We start from the raw sequence: 20,692 nt of genomic DNA, 5'->3' as shown, positions 1-20,692 counted from the left end.
AATTGACAAAGTAAGAGGGAAAAGGTCAAACAGAACCTAGAACCAAATTATCATTTAAGAGATGAGAAGGGGAAGGAGATGCTATAAAAAGGATTAAGATATGGCAGCTAAAAATATGGAGAAAAAGCTGACTTAACAATGTCTCAAAAGTCAATAGATAACAAAAATTCTAAAAAGGAAGAACAGTGAACAACTCACACAAAGCACAGACCCTAAATAAAATAAGGGCTGAATCCTAGCTCCTGGGCATGGTAATGGAGAATATCTTCAGTTCAGTCTAGAACAGAATTGTGACAAGATTGGTGAAGGCAATACCTCAGTGGTGAGGAAGAAAGTTTTCAAACACAGAGTCAACGAGGCAAAGACCTTGTTTTAGGTAGGTATGATGGTAATTGCATGGGAGATGAATTTAAAGAGAATTAGGAAGTCCATTTGTAAAGCACTGTACTGGAGTGAGGTGAAGAGGGTCTATATAAAAATGGTGTAGGGGCAACTAGGTGACTCGGTTGAGGTTCTGACTCTTGAGTTTGGCTCAGGTCATGATCTCACGGTCTATGAGATCTACCTCATGTTGGGCTCTGCGCTGACAGTGTGGAGCTGCTTGGGATTCTCTCTCCCTCTCTCCCCCCGCCCCCCACTGCTTTCAAAATAAATAAATAAACAAAAAATGATGTCAGTCAAATGCATGGAAAACTACTGCACAACATCACAGACAAAAAAATCATATGACTTACTACTGTACTAAATGTAAATATCAAAAGAGATTGAGAACTAAAAGAAGATCCCATGTTTAAAGTCATGGCAGATTGGAAAATAGGAATGAGATCCATCTGGAGAAGATGAGAGGAACATTTTTATTTACTAAGTAATTTTATCTTTCTCTAGTTTCCTATTCCAAGTTTTAGGGATATTTGCAAAGGTGTAAATAATAAATCTATAATTCATGAAAAAGAAATCCTACACAGTCACTGGAATTTTTATAAAATTAAGATATGCCAACTTAATGAGACAGTGTATCATCTCTGATTTATTTGAGTGTTATTGGTAAAATCATAGCCATAATTTCACCTGAATAATTATAATTGAGGAAAAATTCTCTCTGCTATATTTGTTAAAACTTTAGCTAGTTGTTGTTGGTGACGGTGGTGATGGTGGTGATAATGATGATGACGATGATGATGATGATGTGTGTGTGTGTGTGTGTGTGTTAAAGAAACTTTGAGGTGACAACAGTGTCTTCAGGGCATCATATTAGTTGCTTGGTGTTTGAAAGGCAACTCCTTCCTGAGCTACTCAAACAGCAAAATGAACACGATATACTCTCCAACTGCTGCTATGCCCTCAGCTTGGGTCAGAAGTAGAAAGAAAAATTTCTTGCTGACTTTTTTTTAAATTAGGGCTACAGAGAACTGATTTCTCTCTTTCTTATAAAAGTATGATTTCATAGAATTTGAGGAAAGAGTTAAGTAAGCTTAATATTTCTCTAAGACCACAAAAACGAAAATATTTTCATTCTATCATAATTCCATTTCATACATATTCCCCTATACTTTATTCTTAATCATAAATAGCTTTGTAGAAGCTAGGAAAATGCCTCATCTCATTGAATTCATTAAGAAATATTCAAACATTTAAAACCCTCTATTTCCCTCAATCACTGAAAGGCTTTCAACTGATTTGTTTTCCAACATAGAGGCATTTTCTATTCTGTTTAAATCTTATCTTGAATCTTTGTGAATTTCTTTAGACTTTCATTAATATACTATGTACATAAATAAAAATGTAAGTTTTCCTACGTCTTGGGTAAAACTAGGTTTTTTTTTGAGAGTTCAAAGATTTTTTTTAGTCTTTAATTAGTTAAAAGTATATTACAGTATTTCATATGTCATTGATTAAAGAGGTCTTTTGTCTATTTGTTAGCAATCCAGCATGACTTTCATGCACATTTTATGAGTTTTTATCTGGTGGATTTTAACTACCTTGAGCAAAAGTACTTGGATAGCACTTGTAGAGGGTTGATGCCCTCAGAAAGCAAGCTCTGAGTTGTTCTTAACCAGCTCTGCTTTGCTCCAGACCTGTGTATCCTATTTGTGCCTTGGATTCATCACCTGTGAAATGGGGATATGTTTTGCTTGGAGCAGCTTGATGGGTTTGAAATAAAATATAACAGAGTATCACCTCTAAAGAATCTCAAAAAAGGCCACAGTTGGATATAAATTAATATAAATATGCTATTCTCCACCCCCCCATACAATTTATCCTTGTTATACTCTCATTGTTGTTTGTTTAAATCACCTTAAATTTGACAAAGGCTTTTGAACTTATCAATCTACTGAAATGAATATCATAAGATGGGACAGAGATGGGACAGCACGCATTATTTGGTGACTTGGTTACAAAATTGAGTAAAGAAAGCAAAATGAAGGTGCTTAGTGCAGCTCAGCCCAACACAGAGGGGGAAAAAAAACTGTAATCATACCTAATTAGGGTTAAAATAATGTTTCCCTTTGAAATGTTTGATTAAATTAGTTCTGTTTTACTACACAAACATTCTTGATGTGGAGCACACTGTAGAACTCAACGACTCTGATGAGTTAAAATGGTGCAAAGTGTTCTTGCGCCCTGTGTGGGGCAGAGCCTGACAAGGAGTGGCTGTTGTTAGCAGATGTCTGGACCATCGGTGGAGCCAGGATGCTTGCTCCAAACAGCAGGCCATCATTTCAACCTTTGTTGCTTCTCCCAAACCTCCCATTGTGCTTTCAATTTAACAGGATCGCAAGCAGACAAAGACATTTCTTACAATTTGCCCTTCAGTTCAGAGATGAATTCTATTTAAACTTGTCTAACCTCTCATAACATATTAGTTATTGTTGCCAGCCTGTGTGTGTCCCCTGGCAATGAGCTACTCGTTCTGGGAGAAGGAGGGGGTGCCCTTCAGTTTGATAAAGCAAGACCAGATTTACTGGCACACTTACAGGATGCTTGTCTCAAGATCGCAGCAAATTTAATTAACCTTATTACAAGTATGGTTTTCTTGATGATTACATCACAATTTGGTCTTACTTTGCCTACTGCTGTTTCAAAGCAATATATGCTTTCTAAAGTAGTTTTCTAGAAAAGCTCAGACTATTGGAATAAGAACACTTATCTTGGCCATGACCTCTCCTATGTATGCTCCTGTATATATATATATATATATATATACACACACACACACACACATATATATACATACACACACACATTATGTGTGTGTATATTATATATATATGTATATATATATATATATATATATATATATATATATATATATATACACACACATATGTCAACATCTTCTTACCCAGATCCTCATGACATTACCTTTATTTCAGTGAGGTATGCAGGAACAATGTTAAGAAGCAACTTTACAATAAAATTAAAGTGATTCTAAGACTTTAAACATACGTAAAAGTTCTGGTGTGGAAATCAGTGCAAGATTCAATTGCCGTCTGAAATTCTTATCAAAGAGACTATCCTGGTCTATGAAAAGTACAAGGGATTTTATGACATTCAAACCACTAATCAGGCCCTTAACAAATAAAATATTATCATGTAAACACACACACCCCTAAATGTGTGTTTATATCCAAAGTACCTCTGTCTCCCTTGTCCATGAGACCCCCAGTCGCTAGAAGTAATTTAGGAGACTGGAAATGAACATTGAACCTACCAGACTAACCCTCAGCACATGCCCAGAACTCCCCACCTCCAATTTAACAAGCTTTCCTTTATCCAAGCAGCTCACAAGAGCCCTCTTCCTCTCAGAAATTTCCCCCGGGATACTAGGAGAATGGGAGTAATTCACACCTACCCGAGAGTAACTCTCCTTTCCATTTGATCTCAAAATATACAGGTGTCCTTTTGCTTCTAAATGGTATGGGCCTTTGGAAACATGTGTAAAATGTAAGGCTTTAGAGCTACTAAGATCTAGGCTGCCCGACTTTAGATGATAGTCAGCAGCACCAGGCCTAATCAGCCCTGTTTGGGTCTATTACTGAGATATAAATTTTTTATCTCAAATAGGTGGCTTTAGTTGGCTAAAAGAGGAGGACATATGAGAGACCGAGAGGCTTACTGAACAACAAAGGACTTGAAAGTGTTAATGCCCCTTCTGCACAGCTGTATGGTAAGGTCTGATCACTAACAGGCTGGCTGATACTCTTGGTAAGGACAAAAGAGAAAAAGCCATAAACAAGTTAGGTGCGCAACAATCAGAAAACCGTTAGCCTAAAAACCCATTCAGTGGGATGCTTGGGAGACATTAAAGAAGATTTATGAAGGGTTTATAACAACAGAAAAATGCTTATACTTTAACGTTAAAGTGAAAAACAGAACACAAAAATGTTTGTAGAAAGAATAAAATACTTGGATGGGGAAAAAAAGTCCACATTGGAAGGGGTCATATTATGGTGGTAGAAAAATTCAGTTATGTTCCTTTTATTTCTGCCTTGATTTTTTCATAACATAATAATACATAATATAGCAATTATAATTTAGTATATTATAATAAATAATAACAATGTGTCATTTATATAGAAATAAGTTAAATGTTACTGTGAAAATAGGACTAATTTTAAAACTTCTCGGAGGTTCGTTGAAGAAGTAAATTATGCCTTATAATTGGAATCAATGTACATTATTAGATAAAAACTTTGAGAACATTTTCTAATGTTTATTAAGCCTGTGCTAAGAACTTGAAATAGAATATACACAAGTGTATCCTCCTTAAGGACAAATACTATTGTATTTGTATCAGAGGGTCTCCTCACATTGCAGGTCCTCTATCAATACCTGAACCTGAACAATGAATATAATGAGCATTCCTAATTCCTATTATTTCCAGAGGTTTCTTCTAAATAAATTACATGTATGTCAACCCTCATAAGATAGGAGACTTCAGTCAGCCATACCCAACTGGTAGGCTGGGGAGGACAGACAAAAACATATTCATAACTTCTAAGATAGACGAAAATTGTTTCCAATAGATTTTTTTCTTTACTTACCTTTGTTAAAATATTTTGAGTATTTTGAAATACTCTTTATTATAAGACTCTCTATTTTTTGGACATTGTTCCTGGTGTTACTATCAGGACATGCCATTATTTTGAAAACAAACAACAAAAAAAGCTGCAGCCATGAAAAGACTTTGGGTTCAGAGGTGCAAAGAGCAAGAAAAGCCATCTAGAGCCATTTTTAGCTCACACGGTGGCCTCCACACTGAAAAATGTCTTCCCTTGCAGCATGTCAAGTTCTCCTCATGTAAGCTGTCTAAAATACCATGAATAAGAAATCCATGTAGGTTAACAAATAGCTGGTAAAACAAAAACAAAAACAAAAACAAACAAAAGATAAAGTAACGTGCTTGAATCTGAACCTGTCTCTTCTGAATGCTTAGTTGAGCTGTGCTAAGAAAATGAGAGTTTCGTGCAGAGTAAAAAAAATCGGTGGTCCAGCATAGAGCCCCCTGAGAAAGGAGGGTGGGCCTGGCTATGGGCACCTACATGCCAGTTCCAGGGTATCAGGTACTTGAGAAAGCTTGAAAAGAGCAGCAGCAGCAGCAGCAGCAGCAGCAGCAGCAGGTAAAAGTGTAGAGATGCTTCTATTTTGAAATTCTGTTTCTAATTTCTTTCAATGTCAGCAGATGTTACTTAGTAGGCATATTTTTTTGGACACTGCTGCTGTTCAGACCAGACCCTTTCACCCGTGGCGAGTGGTTTGAGTCCCAACTCCCAGCAACCAGGGGCTTCGTTTCTCCTGCTTAGCATCTACACGTTTTCTTCAGAGGACTCCCCTTTGTCTACTGGGGCATCTTGCACTGTAGGATCGTTGGGCTGGAAGTACCTGGAAACATGTTTCTTATTCCCTTACTCTAGGCCCTGAAGGCTCATAATCCATGACTGACTCATAGGGTACTGTAAAGTCCAGCTCCTTTGCCTTCAGATGATAAAGTTAAGCATATTTAAACTTCTTAAAATATATAAATATCTGATTAAGTAAATATTTCCAAAACATTAAAATTCTTCATTGAACTAAATTAATGCTTAGAATTGCATACAATTATCATAACACATTCAAATACCACACTAAGTTAAAAAATAGGTGAGATACATTCAACACTATACTCTGTAGAAGTTATAAGTTTAATTAGAGCAATAATGAAACAAATGCACAGAAACAAGTTACAACTCTCTTCTCATCTTTCAATGCTAGTAGGAATAATTTAGTAGGCATATGTTTTCATTTAATCTCTAAATGCTTATTGGTTCCCTGTCGATTAATTTAACATGTCTAGGGCAATGTAAATGTTTTAACTAGATATCTAGTTGGGATTTGGTTGGGTACATTGCAGACCCAGTCCATAATAATAATCCTATGAAAAATGTACTTTAAATTCCAACAATTGATTTGCAAATGAATTCTTGTTATAGGGCCTGTCCTGATAGAAATGTAACACTGCTTTCATATTATGTAGACTATTAGTCAGCGAAGTCATTCCCCTTGAACCCATCTGTCACATTAAGTGCAGTACCAATATTTACTGCATTACAAAACATATGTAACTCAAGAGCAATAAAAAGAGAGAGTAATAATATGGCAATGTGCATGGGCTCCAGCATCCATCAAGCAAATCTTATCTCTTATTCTTCTTTTATATTTGGTTTGTTTGTGTTCTATACAATAATCTTGAACGTTCCGAAATAAGATGGTATATGTAATTTTTTTAGTGCTTGCTAATTCAGAACACCTTACTTATTTTACTTTTTTTCCTTTAAAAGGAGAGATTTTAAGACTCGGGTTAAAGGTGAACTAGTTATTAAAGGAAAGGCAGTTTTGCCAAGGTCAGGTTTTTCAAAAGATAAATTCAACACATTTAGAAAACCAAAACTTTTCAAATGATTCTACTAAATTACTTAGCATGTAGGTCACATTAGCACTCTCATAAAAGGGGGTGAAGCACTAGAAAAGACAGCATATCATTTCATTGCTTTACACAATAGTTAACAGAGTGAAAATGTTTATTTAATGAAACAAAAATCCTTGATCCTCTTGGAATTGACAAACCACTAATATTACCTTTACAAATTTTAGAATTTAATTCTATCCAGAGAAATATTTTATAGAATAAATCAAACTGAATTATTGTTGCTCGCAAGGCCATAAAAATATTCACATTTACTCAGAATGAATATGTATTTAGAAAAAAATATTGATTTTATAGAAATTAATTGACACAAATTTGTAACTAGTAGGTGAAGTACATTAATCTTTAAGCCTTTAATATTTACTTACTTTTGAGAGAGAGACAGAGTGCAAGAGGGGGAGGGGCAGAAAGAGAGGGAGACACAGAATCTGAAGCAGGCTGCAGAATCTGAGCTGTCAGCACAGAGCCTGACACGGGGCTTGAACTCACAAACCATGAGATTATGACCTGAGCTGAAGTCGGACGCTTAACTGAGCCACCCAGGTGCCCCAATCTTTATGCCTTTAAATGTAGCTTTCAGGTATGGATAATAATTTAATGAGACTGCTTAGTAAACATACTTTGAAATTAAATTTGCCCCTTCAAAGTAGGCTCCTTGGAAACAACAACCTTATTCCAGTCCATTGCTCCGTTTTTAGAATTGTCATTCACAAACTACAACATATTTTTGGGGTACATCTCAATAAGCAAAACTCCTCTGATGGCAAATGCAGTTTTAGAATCAGAAGTCACTTTAAGCCCATTTTTGTCTACTGAATTGGTTAAGAACACTTGGTAATATATCTGGTTAAATTTTTGAAATGTTTCCATAAAATTATGAAGTGTTGGGGCTGTTTTATTTGATAACTTCAAAATTATTCTGAAATTAAATATAAAATAATATTTTCAAAATTACTTAAAACAGTAGCCATCATAGACCAAAGTAATAATCTTGAATAATGACATTCATTTGAAGGGATATGATGTATCATGGTATGAAATAATTTTTAGGTATGTTATATACATAGGGATTTGGTAAACCATTGTTTACATTTATTATATCTGATTCCCTGACTTGACAAGTCCTTATTTCATTCACTCATCCATTCACCCACCCATCCATCCATCCATTCAGCCATTCATTCATTTATTAATCGAACATGTAGTGAACTATTATAATGTGTCAGGCTAAATCCAAGGGCACAAGATGAATAAGAGTACCTTCTTCTCTTTTGTATTCTTGGATATTCCCCTCAAATATTACACATTCAATTATCTGTTTCTAAATACAAAATTGTTTTAAAAATTAGAATCTTAAGGAAAACATTTATTTTGTAACAAAGTCTGTTCTTAGAAAAAATATTCAATGAATTTACTGACTTTGAGATTCTTGTGTTTTCCCTGTTACTGCCAACAACTAGAATAACCTGTCACTTGGTTTTGAAACTCAATAAATTTCCCCCAGTGAACTATCCATCATTTAGGCATAGAAATGACTTAATCACCCAGCATCTCATTAACTGAACTCTTAACCATATATTATTCTCATTCTCCTTCCTTAATTTTAGAAGATAGCATAGGATAATAAAACAAATGCATATTCCAGGCTTATTTTAAGGACCAGGTTCCAGGGAATATTATGGGATCAGAATATTTGAACTAACACTCTACTCATTCAACACTCATATCCAAGTAATTGACAAGGTGAATAATTATGCAGAAACATAATGTTGACAGACTGCAAAGATCTGCAATCCTTATGGATGCAACATTATTCTGGATACTGTACTTGGATAGAAAAGTATAGTCTCTTCAATGTTTTCAACAACAGATCATTATATATAACATATTTTTATAATCTTTTAATAATTTTTCTACTTTTTAGTATTTTTATTTTCAAATAAAATATTTTTCAACTAGGATATGCCTTTAGGCAAAAGCCTTCTATCCCTGGATAATCAATAACCGAAGGTTTTTTTTTCCCCCAATAATACGTTTTAATATAAATTATCATTACCTCTAGAATAGTCCAGGCAAAAATCTATGACTTATTGCCATACACACTGCTCACTCAATCAAGAGAATAAAATGAAATATCTTAGCTTTTAGCTTTACATGTGATTATTTTCTCCAATATGAAGATGCTAAAGTGATGAACATGTCAAAGGCAATTTTGTCTAGAAAAAGACTGAGAAAATTTCATGAGGAAAAGTAATGTACAAAAAATTATGTGAATGTAGTTAGACATGTTAAATTTTATACTATTCTTGAAGTTTTAATGATCATAATATCTATAGTAAGAAAAATAGGAATGAAAGAATATCACCATAAATCATATTTCATCAACTCTGATTGTGATACATGTGGTAGAAAGAGAGAAGCTGGTGATCAGGAGAACAGGGGAAGTTAGGTGAACTTTATGACCTGTTTTGCCATTTGCATTGCACCCTACAAGTTCAATATTGAACCAGTTAATGTTTATAATCAAAAAGTGATATGATCGACTTCCTTTGATTAGAAAGATCACTCCACTGGCAGTGTGGAAAATTGATGCGAGAGAGGAGAGACTGGAGGAAGGAAGATCAACTAAAGACTACAAGGTGAAAGGATGAAGGAGGCTGAACTGAAATCATGGTTACATTGTGAGAGAGGGAGGAAGGGGTGGACACAAGAGACACTTAAGAGTAATGGACTCAATTTAACCCCACTGAAGTGTTTTCTTTGTATTTTTATTTGCCTAAATTGAATTGACTAAACATCATCAACATTAATGAGAAGAGTAGCTTAATATAAAAAAAAAAAATTCTAGACAGTGAAAATATGATGTTTTTAAAGGGAAGTTGTAAACATAATTTTTCAGAAGATGACTTCACCACATACACCCCTAGACACAAACAATAACACATTCATAAACATGCACACCCTTCACCTATAGAGCTTTAAAATTAACAAAGCATTTTCAAGTGTATTACTCAAGAATCACAACAACCATACTGAAATAGTCATCATTATCCCTGCTTGCAGTTATCTGAAACACAGAGATGATTCTGTGTGCATGGTGTCATCAAATTGCGACACGATCCACTTATTAATCCCAGACCTTCCTACTCCAAGATGCTGTTATCCTAACATCAAGAAGTTTGTTTTTGTTTTTTTTTTTCTTTTCTGCATGATAGCAAGTGATGGACTTCTAGGAAAGCTCCAAAGGACCTTTTCTAGAAAGCCTTGAATCTTCCACTTATGAACCATATAATGTTAGTCAAGCAAATTACTTCTCACTGAACCTCAGCTGTTGTGAAAATAAAATAGAAAAATAGACTAAAGGTGCCTTCAGCATTGCCTAGCACTCTTCTAATTCCAACCCCCCACCAGCTCTATATGAAGCAAAAATGTCACATGGACCATGTTTCACTGCTCAAGTTTGAAGTATATAGAGGTAAACTGAATACACAGGATATGTTTACTAGAGCAGATTGCATAAATATGAGAGAGTCTGTGCCAAGGCCAGATGTTTACTATTAATGAACATCAGCTAAGGAGACCAAATAAGAATAATAGAATAAAAACTAATTTAAGATTAGTATTATAGAGGTCAGGAGATGAAAGTTTCAAGTAGTGGTTATACCCAATAGAATCAAATGTTGCAAAGAGCAAAAGAGGAGTGATAACTCATGAAATTTCATTGAATTTGAAGATTTAAAACAAAAGTTATTTCTGGGGCACCTGGGTGACTCAGTCAGTTAAGTGTCCAACTCTTGATTTTGGCTCAGGTCAAGATCTCACACTTCATTAGATGGAGCCCCACGTTGGGCTCGCAGCTGACAGTGCAGAGCCTGCTTGGGATTCTCCCTCCTCTCTCTCTCTGCTCTCCTCCCACTTGTGCACTCTCTCTCAAAATAAATAAATAAACATTTAAAAACAGTTATTGTTGATAATAATAGAAATTTCCATCTATAAACTTGGCAATAATTTAAAACTTACAACATATCTGTTAGTGAGGGTTCAGGGAAAAAGGAAATTCACACTTTGTTCTTCAGAATATCAATTGGAGCAGTCCAGTATTCAGTATCAAAAGCCCCAATATGTACACCCCTTTCCCAACAATTCCAAATTGAAAAAATTTCAAAAAAAAAGCTCATAACTCAACAAAGGATACAAAAGTATGATTTTGAAAAAAAATACGGTTTACCTGAAAATTTAGTAAAAATCATTGGTGAGGAAAATGCTGTTCTGAGCTTGAAGACATGTTATGTCTTCAACAACAGTGGCAGTAAACAGAAAGAAAAAGATAAGCAGAAGAAACATTTTTAAAACTCCTGAATCTAGGGTGCATCCCTGGAATTTGTTTTTCAGTAATTAAGTTGATAAAAATCCTACTGGAGTTCAAGAGCTTTTGACATGTTTTCTCCAGTATGCTTTTATTAAAAGAAGTACAGTAGACCAGAACCTCTAGTAAATAGACCAGGTCCTTCATAATCTCTAGCTAATCCAATGATATACAAAGGTTGAGGATGCTTCTAGATAAACAAACTAGTGCCTATGATTTAACCACACTCATCTAGATTTAGCCAAAATCGTCTTCATAACTGAACAAATGGCTCCAAATAAGTTTGATGTATGAGAAGACAGAGTTCGAATATTGACTATTCACACCATATTTCCCCCATATAGAGTACATGAATCTAAATGCCATGTATCAGACAATACAACAGAGCAGAATTTTAAAATAGCAAAGAGAAACAGGAATGAAGAAGTGTTGACCGGTTTTATCAGGAAAACTGCAAATTATCATACCCTGCATTTCTGAATAGAGAAAAAGTATTATCTCAGAATCCTCTCAGGACAGAGACACAAGAGTAGGAAAATTTTCACTTATCCTCTTGGAAAATAAACTTTCTGGCTAACCAGGTTTATGTAAAGAACGTATCTTGTTTTGGAAAGGAATCCTGCCCTTACTCCCTTTTTCTCTCAACGTTATGGGTTACCTATTTTGTCCTCTGGAATCTTTAACAACAAAGGTACTTGAAGACACATTTTCAACAGGTCTCCTTCAGCTTAGAAGAGATAAGGAGTCATTGCCTGGTGGGTCATCCACTTCCGACAGAGAAGGGTGACCCAGATGATGGGCACTGATGCCCTCAGCCTTCTTCACTTCAGTAGGATTTGTCTGGCCTTTTTTTGGTTTGTTTCCAATGTAGGTAAATGAGCTCTGCAAATATTAACCAGTGTCAGGCATGCTGTGAGCCTCTTTCTAATGAGGCCCTAAGGATGTGAGCTGGAGGAGCTATTTCAGCTGGTCTAAAGGCAATACCTAACAGTCAGACTTTTAATTTCACTTAAGTGCAAACCAGAGAAGGGTAGCCCTGGAAAGCTTTTTAAGTATGAAGAAATATGCTCAAATCATAGCATAATCTAGTTAATGATACAATAGGGCTTTCAAAAATGACCTAAAGCAAAGGATAAAGCAAATGATTAAAAAAAGAATCCCAAACTAATAACACTGCATTAAAAAGGTCTGTTATTTTGAAGTGCTCCTTTGCAGACACATCTGCATTTATCTTAATAAACAGTAGGCTTTCTCATTCAGGTTCTGGGAGGTAGCCATATGACAATGATCTTGGTGCCAGAGTTATTTGCCGATACTGCATTAGAGAAGATCAAACTTCAGTAATGCTCTTTTTGTCTACTCATCACACTCCTGAATCTGGGCCTTCTCCTAAATTAATTCTCTTCTTTGTGTACTTATTCAGTGCTTTATATTGTGCAATCTCTGTCTTGTAGACTTATGCCAACATTACCCGGTTTGGGTTCTGTGTGCCTAGAACAGAAGGATTTTGTCAGTCTGAACAGCAATGCAGAGTATGAATGCAGCATGGATCTTCAAAATGTTTTTCTGATAATGATGATGAATCACTTCTGAAAGGTTAGTGACAGCCAATGAAAAGGTGGAGGTAATTATTTTTTTTAACTTCCTGTTCAGTAAAATGACCTCTCCTATAATTTCAAATGTATATATGGATTTTTCTTTCTTTCTTCCTTTCTTCTTTTCTTCCTTCCTTCATTTCTTTTTTTTCTTTTTCTTTTTCTTTTCTTTCTTTCTTTCTTCCCTCCCTTCCTTTCCCTTCCCTTCCTATCCCTTCCCTTCCTTCCATCCATCCATCCATCCATCCATCCATCCACACATCCATCCATCCATCCATCACTGGCTAGCTAGCTAGTATATCCCAAGGCAGAGAAAAGCAGCAGGAATCCCTGGCTCTGCAATTTGGAAAATGACAAAAATGGCAGACAAATTCAAATCACTCACCAAGATAAAATTAGCTCAAGAGAAGAGAAATAATACAGTAGAAATTAAATTGCATAGTACATGTTATAGGTTATTGAGTGGTTTATTACAAAAATAAACATATATGTTTGCCCATGGGGCAACTAATCTTTTTCTATGTATATCTTAGAAAATAATCTCTAGTCAGGAAATATTCTATAAGTTTGTACCTTTCACTCCATTCTCTCCAGTGAGTCCCGTGGCACACAATAATACTGTGTTCTACGACATAGTACACACTAGCTGTTATGAGACAGAGTAATACCCATCGGTAGCAATTGTAGATGATGCTTTATTGTTCAGAAATACTAAATTCAGAGTGTATAAACTTAAAGTGTTCTTCCTTAAATTACTGTCAAATCTAAACATTATAATAATATATGCTTTCCTTTTTTAATTAAAAAAGCTCCAATGCACATACATATTTTTATCTAGTTTCTCACTCCTAGGCATATAATATTCACTTTTGAAACCAAAATGATCATTTAACTCATTTACCAAGAAGAAAAATAGTAATTCTATTTCACCACATGCCCCATGAAATGCCATTAAAGGATCAATTATAAATTAGACTCATCTGTCCCAGTTGCTAATTATACTAGGTGTCCAAATAAGCAGTTGACTCACACCAAATCACTATCAATGTGCTAACTAGCAAGCCAGCACTTTTCTGTGTCTATAACTATTTATGACAAAAAAATGAAAACGGAGGAAACAGATGGAAGAGTAAAGGATACTTTTTACCTGTTATGTGAATGCTTCCTGCCACAACATATCCCTGCTTTGTTCTCCCACTTTCCCATTTTAAATTAGTAGAATTTGTTAGTAAAAAAGAGTTAACATGCCATTTGTTCAATTAGTTCAAACACAGAATTCTGTGACATAATTTTAGTGTTAATATTGAAAAGCACTGGGGGCGCCTGGGTGGCTGAGTCAGTTAAGCGTCCCGACTTCGGCTCAGGTCATGATCTCATAGTTGGTGAGTTTGAGCCCTGCATCAGGCTCTGTGCTGACAGCTTAGAGCCTGGAGCCTGCTTCAAATTCTATGTCTCCCTCTCTCTCTGCTCCTTCCCCACTCATGCTCTGTCTCTCTCTCCTTCAAAAATAAATAAAAACATTATTTTTTTTAAATATTGAAAAGCACTTATGACAATTCTTATTTTTCAAGTAAAAAGATATTTTGAAAGTCATATTTTTAAAAAGCCATAATATAACTAAGCAGTATGAACTAAATTGATTTTAAATAAGCAGTGTTTTAGGATAGAGTAAACTAAACATACTTCCATATATCATACAAATACCCTCAACCTTTCATCATTTGTTACAAGGAGTACAAAAATATAATAACATTAACATTTTCAAAGTACAATTCAAAGACCTTTTGGGTACACTCAGTTAACCCTTGATATAAATTTGTGTGTGTGTGTGTGTGTGTGTGTGTGTATGTATGTATATACATGCACATCTGCACGCGTGCGCACACACACACACACACACACACACACACACACAGAAATGGAATATTACTCAGCCATAAAAAAGAATGAAATCTTGCAGTTTACAAGGATGTGGAGGGAGCTAGAGTGTATTATGCTAAGCAAAGTAAGTCAGTCTGAGAAAGACAAATAGCATATGATTTCACTCATATGTGGAGCTTAAGAAACAAAACAACTAAGCAAAGGGATAAAAGAAGAGAGAGAGAGGCAAACCAAGAAACAGACTTTTAACTATAAAGAACCAACTGATGGTTACCAGAAGCGAGGTGGGAAGAGGCAGGGGTGATGGGTGAAACAGGTGATGGGGATTAAGGAGTACACTTGCTGTGATGAGTGCCAGGTGATGTGTGGAAGTCTTCAATCATACTGTACACCTGAAACTAATAGTACCCTGTATGTTAACTAACTAGAATTTAAATAAAAACTTTAAAAAATATTCAGCGCACTCATTTTCACTTCTTTTTTTTTAATGTTTATTTGTTTCTGAGAGAGAGAGAGAGGAGAGAGAGAGAGAGAGAGAGAGAGAGAGAGAGAGAGAGAGAGAAGAGATAGCAGAGGAGGCACAGAGAGAGGGGGAGAGAGAATCCCAAGCAGCCTCTACAGCTGTCATGCAGAGTCCGACAGGGGGCTCAAGCTCAGGAACCGAGAGATCATGACTTGAGCCAAAACCAAGAGTTGGATGCTTAACCAACGGAGCCACCCAGGCACCCCTTCGCCTCTTTTTTCTAATGGATAAAAAGTGGCGTAAGTAAAAATGTATATGCAACTTCTTTTGCAGTTTTTGATTTAGAAAGAAATACAAAATAGTTGTATTTCTTAAAGTCATAAAGTAAAAACAAGAGCTCATCGGGGACCAGGGCATTCTTGGCAGAGAGAAACACACAGGAAAAGATGTGTTTGTAAGTTGATATGACTGGAGTCTGGGGGAGCCCAGGTTGGAGAAGAAGGGAATACAAAGAATGGTTGGTTAGAAAGAAGAGTTAATGGGGTAAGCAGTGTTTTAACCAATGCAGACTTTTTAAACTATACTAAGAAGTTTGAACACAATCTAAAAATACGAAGAAAGCTAGCAAAAGATTTTATGGAAGGCAGAGATACCATAAAGATCTAAGGTATACGTAGAGAATATCTTAAAGAAAAGCAAGACTGGAGGCAGGAAGACATTTAAGGAGGAATTCTAATAACCCAGGAAAACAATTAATAGGATGGGTAAACCTGGCCAGTGGGAGAAAAGATGAAGAGAAGCAGCTGGGCTGAGCAGAAATTTAAGAGAAAGAACTGATATTATATGCAGGGGAAGGGTAATGAGTTGGGAATGACACCCAGGTTTTTGGGTTAGTGTCATTTGTGAGGAACATATGGAAAATTCAAGAAGAGGAGTAACTTTTTAAAAGAAATTTTCCTGAAGTTTATTTATTTGAGAGAGAGAGAGAGAGAGAGAGAGAGAGAGAGCTTGCGTGCATGAGTAGGGGAGGGGCAGAGAGAAGGAGACAGAATCCCAAGCAGGCTCTGCAGCTGTCAGTGCAGAGCCTGATGCGAGGCTCAAACTCACGGACTGAGATCATGACCTGACCCAAAGTTGGACACTTCATCAACTGAGTCACCCAGGTGCCTTGAGGAGTAACTTTATTTGTTTCTTTTCAGAACAGCAAAGGGGATAGTGAGTAACAATGAATTGTTTAGAACGTGTCACATTTGAGTTGTCTGTGAGATATTCAACAAACGTGTCCAAGAGGCCAATGGATATACAAGCCTGCTATTCAAGAGAGAAGTGTGAAGTGGAAATATAAATGTAAATGTGTGTGTTGTTAGCCTATAGTTTGGATAATAACATCTTGCATGTGAATGAGATCCTTAGTAAGTATAAAGAAACACAGGACACAGAAGCAAGGACATGAACACAATTGCAGCTCTCCTAATTTCTTAACCCTAATGATCAGATTACCCAAATTTTGACAAACAGCCAACTCACTTTACTCAGGTCACCATTACCTATACTGACATTTCTTTCTTGTTACTGTCTGCCAATGGGTTTTAAATTTCAATCATATTTTTGCTTCCTTTAATTTTGTTCTATTTATTTTCCCTTGAAATTATGCTTTTAAAACTTACACATACAGTTACATGCTAAGCTAGTTCATTCATTTAACTAACGCGTAAACATTAGATGATTTCAACTTCTTCGCCCCTAAAAACAGCATTGCAATGAATGTACTTTAACTCACATAAGCAAAGTACATTTTTTTAGAAAGTTATTTCTTTATTTTGAGAGAGACGGTAGGAGTGGGGGAGGGACAGAGAAAGGGGGAGACAGAGAATCCCAAGCTGGCAGCACAGAGCCGATGTGGGGCTTGAGCTCACGAACTGTGACATCAGGACCTGAGCCAAAACCAAGAGTTGGATGCTTAACCGACTGAGCCACCAGACGCCCCAGCAAAGTGTTTTATAAGAAGGCATTTACTTGGAGACAGAATGGCTGGGCTCTGAGGTGATCCCACCCTTATGATTTCAGGAAATAGGAAATGAGGTAGAGAATTACTAGGTGAATAGAAACGAGGAAAATAGCTACTGAAGGAAATAATGAATATGGACATATGCTTAAGTTGTAAATGTCATTCAGTTGCTATTATTAACATCTTCCTTCCTTTTTTTTAAGCTAACTTTGTTCCATTTAGTTTTTCTCCATGTAATATAAGAAGGACAAAAAAATAACCATTATTTCCTCATGATGTTCTATCTTCGACCTTTGGAAGATGACAATAGTTCAATGATAAAAAAAAAAAAAAAAAAGAAAAAAGAAAAATCATGAAGAAATAAATTTGGGATCTAATGTAGATTATGTGCTTTTCTTGCAGTATTGAAATGCATATTAAATCTTTGAAAGCTGCAAAGATTGTTATTTGAGTTTAACCCAATATTTGGCAAACTTATGTCAGTTAGAAGCCTCTTCCAAGCACACCTATTAACAATTTACGGAACTAGTCACCTGTGGAGCTGGCTGGAAGAAATAGCTTAACTCAGTGTTCACTGTTGGGTTGATAAAACTTTCAGGACACTTGGGACTTACCCCTGGCATTAGGGGTTGACCCCCTCCTTCGAAACTATGCCCCTGACCCTCCACCATACTGGGACTTCTCAAGCATATACTGGAAGGGAAACAATTTCTTCTGTCACAAAATACTTAATCCTAGGTGGATCTGTAGAAGGTACACATTTTCTTTGCCTTCCTAAAAAACAGGAACTTGTTATTCTAAACCATATTTAGTTTGTTTCTGATCAGCTCAGCTACCAATATCTTTATTTAACAAACATGCTGTAATGCTTACCATGTGGTAGGCACTACTGTCTAGTGATTTACAAATATAAATTTACTAAAGCCCCCAAAGACTCTATGGGGAAAGTGCTCTGACTATGCTTCATTTGCAGAAGGGTAAACTGAGGCTCAAAGAGATGAAGGGAAGCAGCAGAGCCAAGGTGCAAAACCAGGCTGGTGCAGGCTCTTCTATCGCCTCATTTCTGTTTTCTGGTATCAGTATGTATTATTTAACACATATAGGGCGCCTGGGTGGCTGAGTCACTAACCATCTGACTTTGGCTCAGGTTATGATCTCACGTGAGCTTCATGAGTTTGAGTCTTACATCTGGTGAGTTCGAGCCCCACTTTGGGTAAAACACAAGCCCCACTTCAGGTGAGCCCTGATTCTCTCTCTCTCTCTCTCTCTCTCTCTCTCTCTCTCTCTCTCCCCCCTCTGTCCCTCCTCTTCCTGCGCCACACTCACTTGAGCCCATCCTCTCTCTCTCCAAAAAAAATTAAATTAAATTTAGTTTAATTTAAATTAAATATATATTCAATCATATAAACTCCAGTGTGTATATATAAATGTTTTATATATTTATATCTACATATTTTATATATTACATGTTTAATATACATTTAGATTTATTTATATATATTATATAGTATACTATAGATACAGATATACATAAGGTAGTTGACCTGACAAGAATAATTGTCTAAACTTTTAGAATTAAACTGTCCCTTTATGGTGAGATCCTAGATTGATTCAGAATTGTGCTAACCTAATCACGGCCACACTTTATTTTCTATTAATAACAACAAAGCTAGGTTTTATTATGCTTTTTTCCCACTAAATGTGTGTTATGGCCATTTACAAACCCATTTGGTACTATTCTTATCTTTGAGGTTTGTTTTCTTGCTTTTTAAAATACATTACATTGTCTTACTTTAAAAAAAAATCTTCAATAATTGCAAGGAAGTAGGGGGAAAGATCAATGACCTGTAATTTATATTTCAATAGAGATACTAAAATAAGCTGCTTTTATTTTTGATTTATTTTAGAGAATGGTTTTTGGAGCCTTCTTTTGACAGCTACTATAACCCTATACTAAAGCAGGAACTGCTTGGAAAAAAATCTCCCTCTCCCAAAATATCAATAAAATGAGCAGAAAAAATTAGCTTCACAGCAGGGTACTTTAATGAGACACAGAAGCAAATCGGACAAGGCAGATAATATGATGCCTTTTGGAATATAATAGAGAATAGAATTAGCAAGTATAAAAGAAGTCCCATCATTGTGTAAATCAAACTCCCAGGGGGGAGGAAAATCTTATATATCTATGAAAGATGGGCAGGCAGGCATGTGCCTATAGCTACTAGGGACTCATTCTTGTGTATGTATTTATGTATATAAATGCAAATGTGTCTGTATATATTATCCTATGCAGAGCCTAGTATGCTATCACTGTTGTGAATAACAGCAAATAAACATTATTACTAAAATCTGAATTTCCATGGAGAGAGAAAGAGAGAGGGAGGGGGAAAAAGGGGATGTGAAGCTCTTGAATGGAATGTAACATCTCCCTTGTAGACAAATCAGCTCCTTCCAAAAAAAATGAAACTAAATTTTAGAGGAGAAGGAAGTGATTCTTACAATGAATAGTAATGACGACATAAATAATTAAGGATCCCTCAAGATTAAAAAGTCCTTCTCAAGTAAATAAGTCATTTTTATTATGACATACCTCAAGGTTACCAACTTTTGCTATCTTCTCACTTAAAAGAATAAGTTACTGACTTATAAGATGCATTATTTAAAATTCTATACGCGGAAAAGTGACACCTTATAGAAAACTTCCTGAGATCTGTTTAAGTTTCCAGAAAAAAACTTCACTTCAAATAATTATGGTCAGAATTCATCAACTGTAAGGCAGACCATAGACTTTAAAAATTCAAGCTCTCATAGTAAATTCTTACTCCAAATCAGTTCCTAACAAGTAGATTTAAATAAGTGATATTAAAAGATATTATACACGATAGTTCTATTACTTGCATATTGTCTTCACAGTGTTTCCACAGTATTAGCACCTTAACACAAAATGCGTTTGATGCCGATATAAACGTAACAGTCATTTGTTCATTCAATATTTATTTCATACCTACTTTTCAACTATACTTTACAGCTACTATATGGCACTAGAGTCAAGATAGAAAGTCAGACAAGAAATGATAAGCCGGAAAAGAACAGGACTCTGGAGTTGGAAAGACCTAGATTACAATGCCAAATGCGATATTGCATAACTGGCTTTGGGAAAATGATTACTCTCGAGAACTTTGGGGTCTTCTAGCTTTTGCCTACATATGCCTCACTATACATATGTACTATGCTCTCAATCTGACTGACCTATCTACCCTCTCCCCCATAGTCCCAAGGCTGGCCAATTTTATGCGTAGCTATTTGAAGGGCTAGAAGAAGGTGTTCACAAGGTGTATATTTGTCTCAACCACAAAGGGTATTCTAGATGAAAACAGTAACAGAGGCTTATAGACCAAGTCTAAGGACAATGGGT

At 35.8% G+C, this 20,692-nt stretch overlaps 1 protein-coding gene across 20 annotated transcripts in view; it reads right to left on the bottom strand.

The window, feature by feature from the left end:
- SOX5 (SRY-box transcription factor 5) overlaps positions 1–20,692 on the bottom strand; it is a 1,024,889-nt gene that overhangs the window by 616,914 nt on the left and 387,283 nt on the right. The window contains exon 1 of one of the 20 annotated variants that reach the window (XM_086713855.1): positions 3,854–3,896. The exons of the other annotated variants lie outside the window; for them this stretch is intronic. The gene's annotated coding sequence lies outside the window, so the exon portion shown is untranslated. Of the gene's footprint in view, positions 1–3,853; positions 3,897–20,692 lie in introns of those variants that run through there. 20 annotated transcript variants of the gene reach the window in all.

This window comes from Puma concolor, chromosome B4 (assembly GCF_028749965.1).
Source record: "Puma concolor isolate L17-30 chromosome B4, mPumCon1.1.hap2, whole genome shotgun sequence".
NCBI lineage: Eukaryota > Metazoa > Chordata > Mammalia > Carnivora > Felidae > Puma > Puma concolor.
Note: the sequence above shows the minus strand (reverse complement) of the source record. Positions and strands in the feature narration are given on the sequence as shown.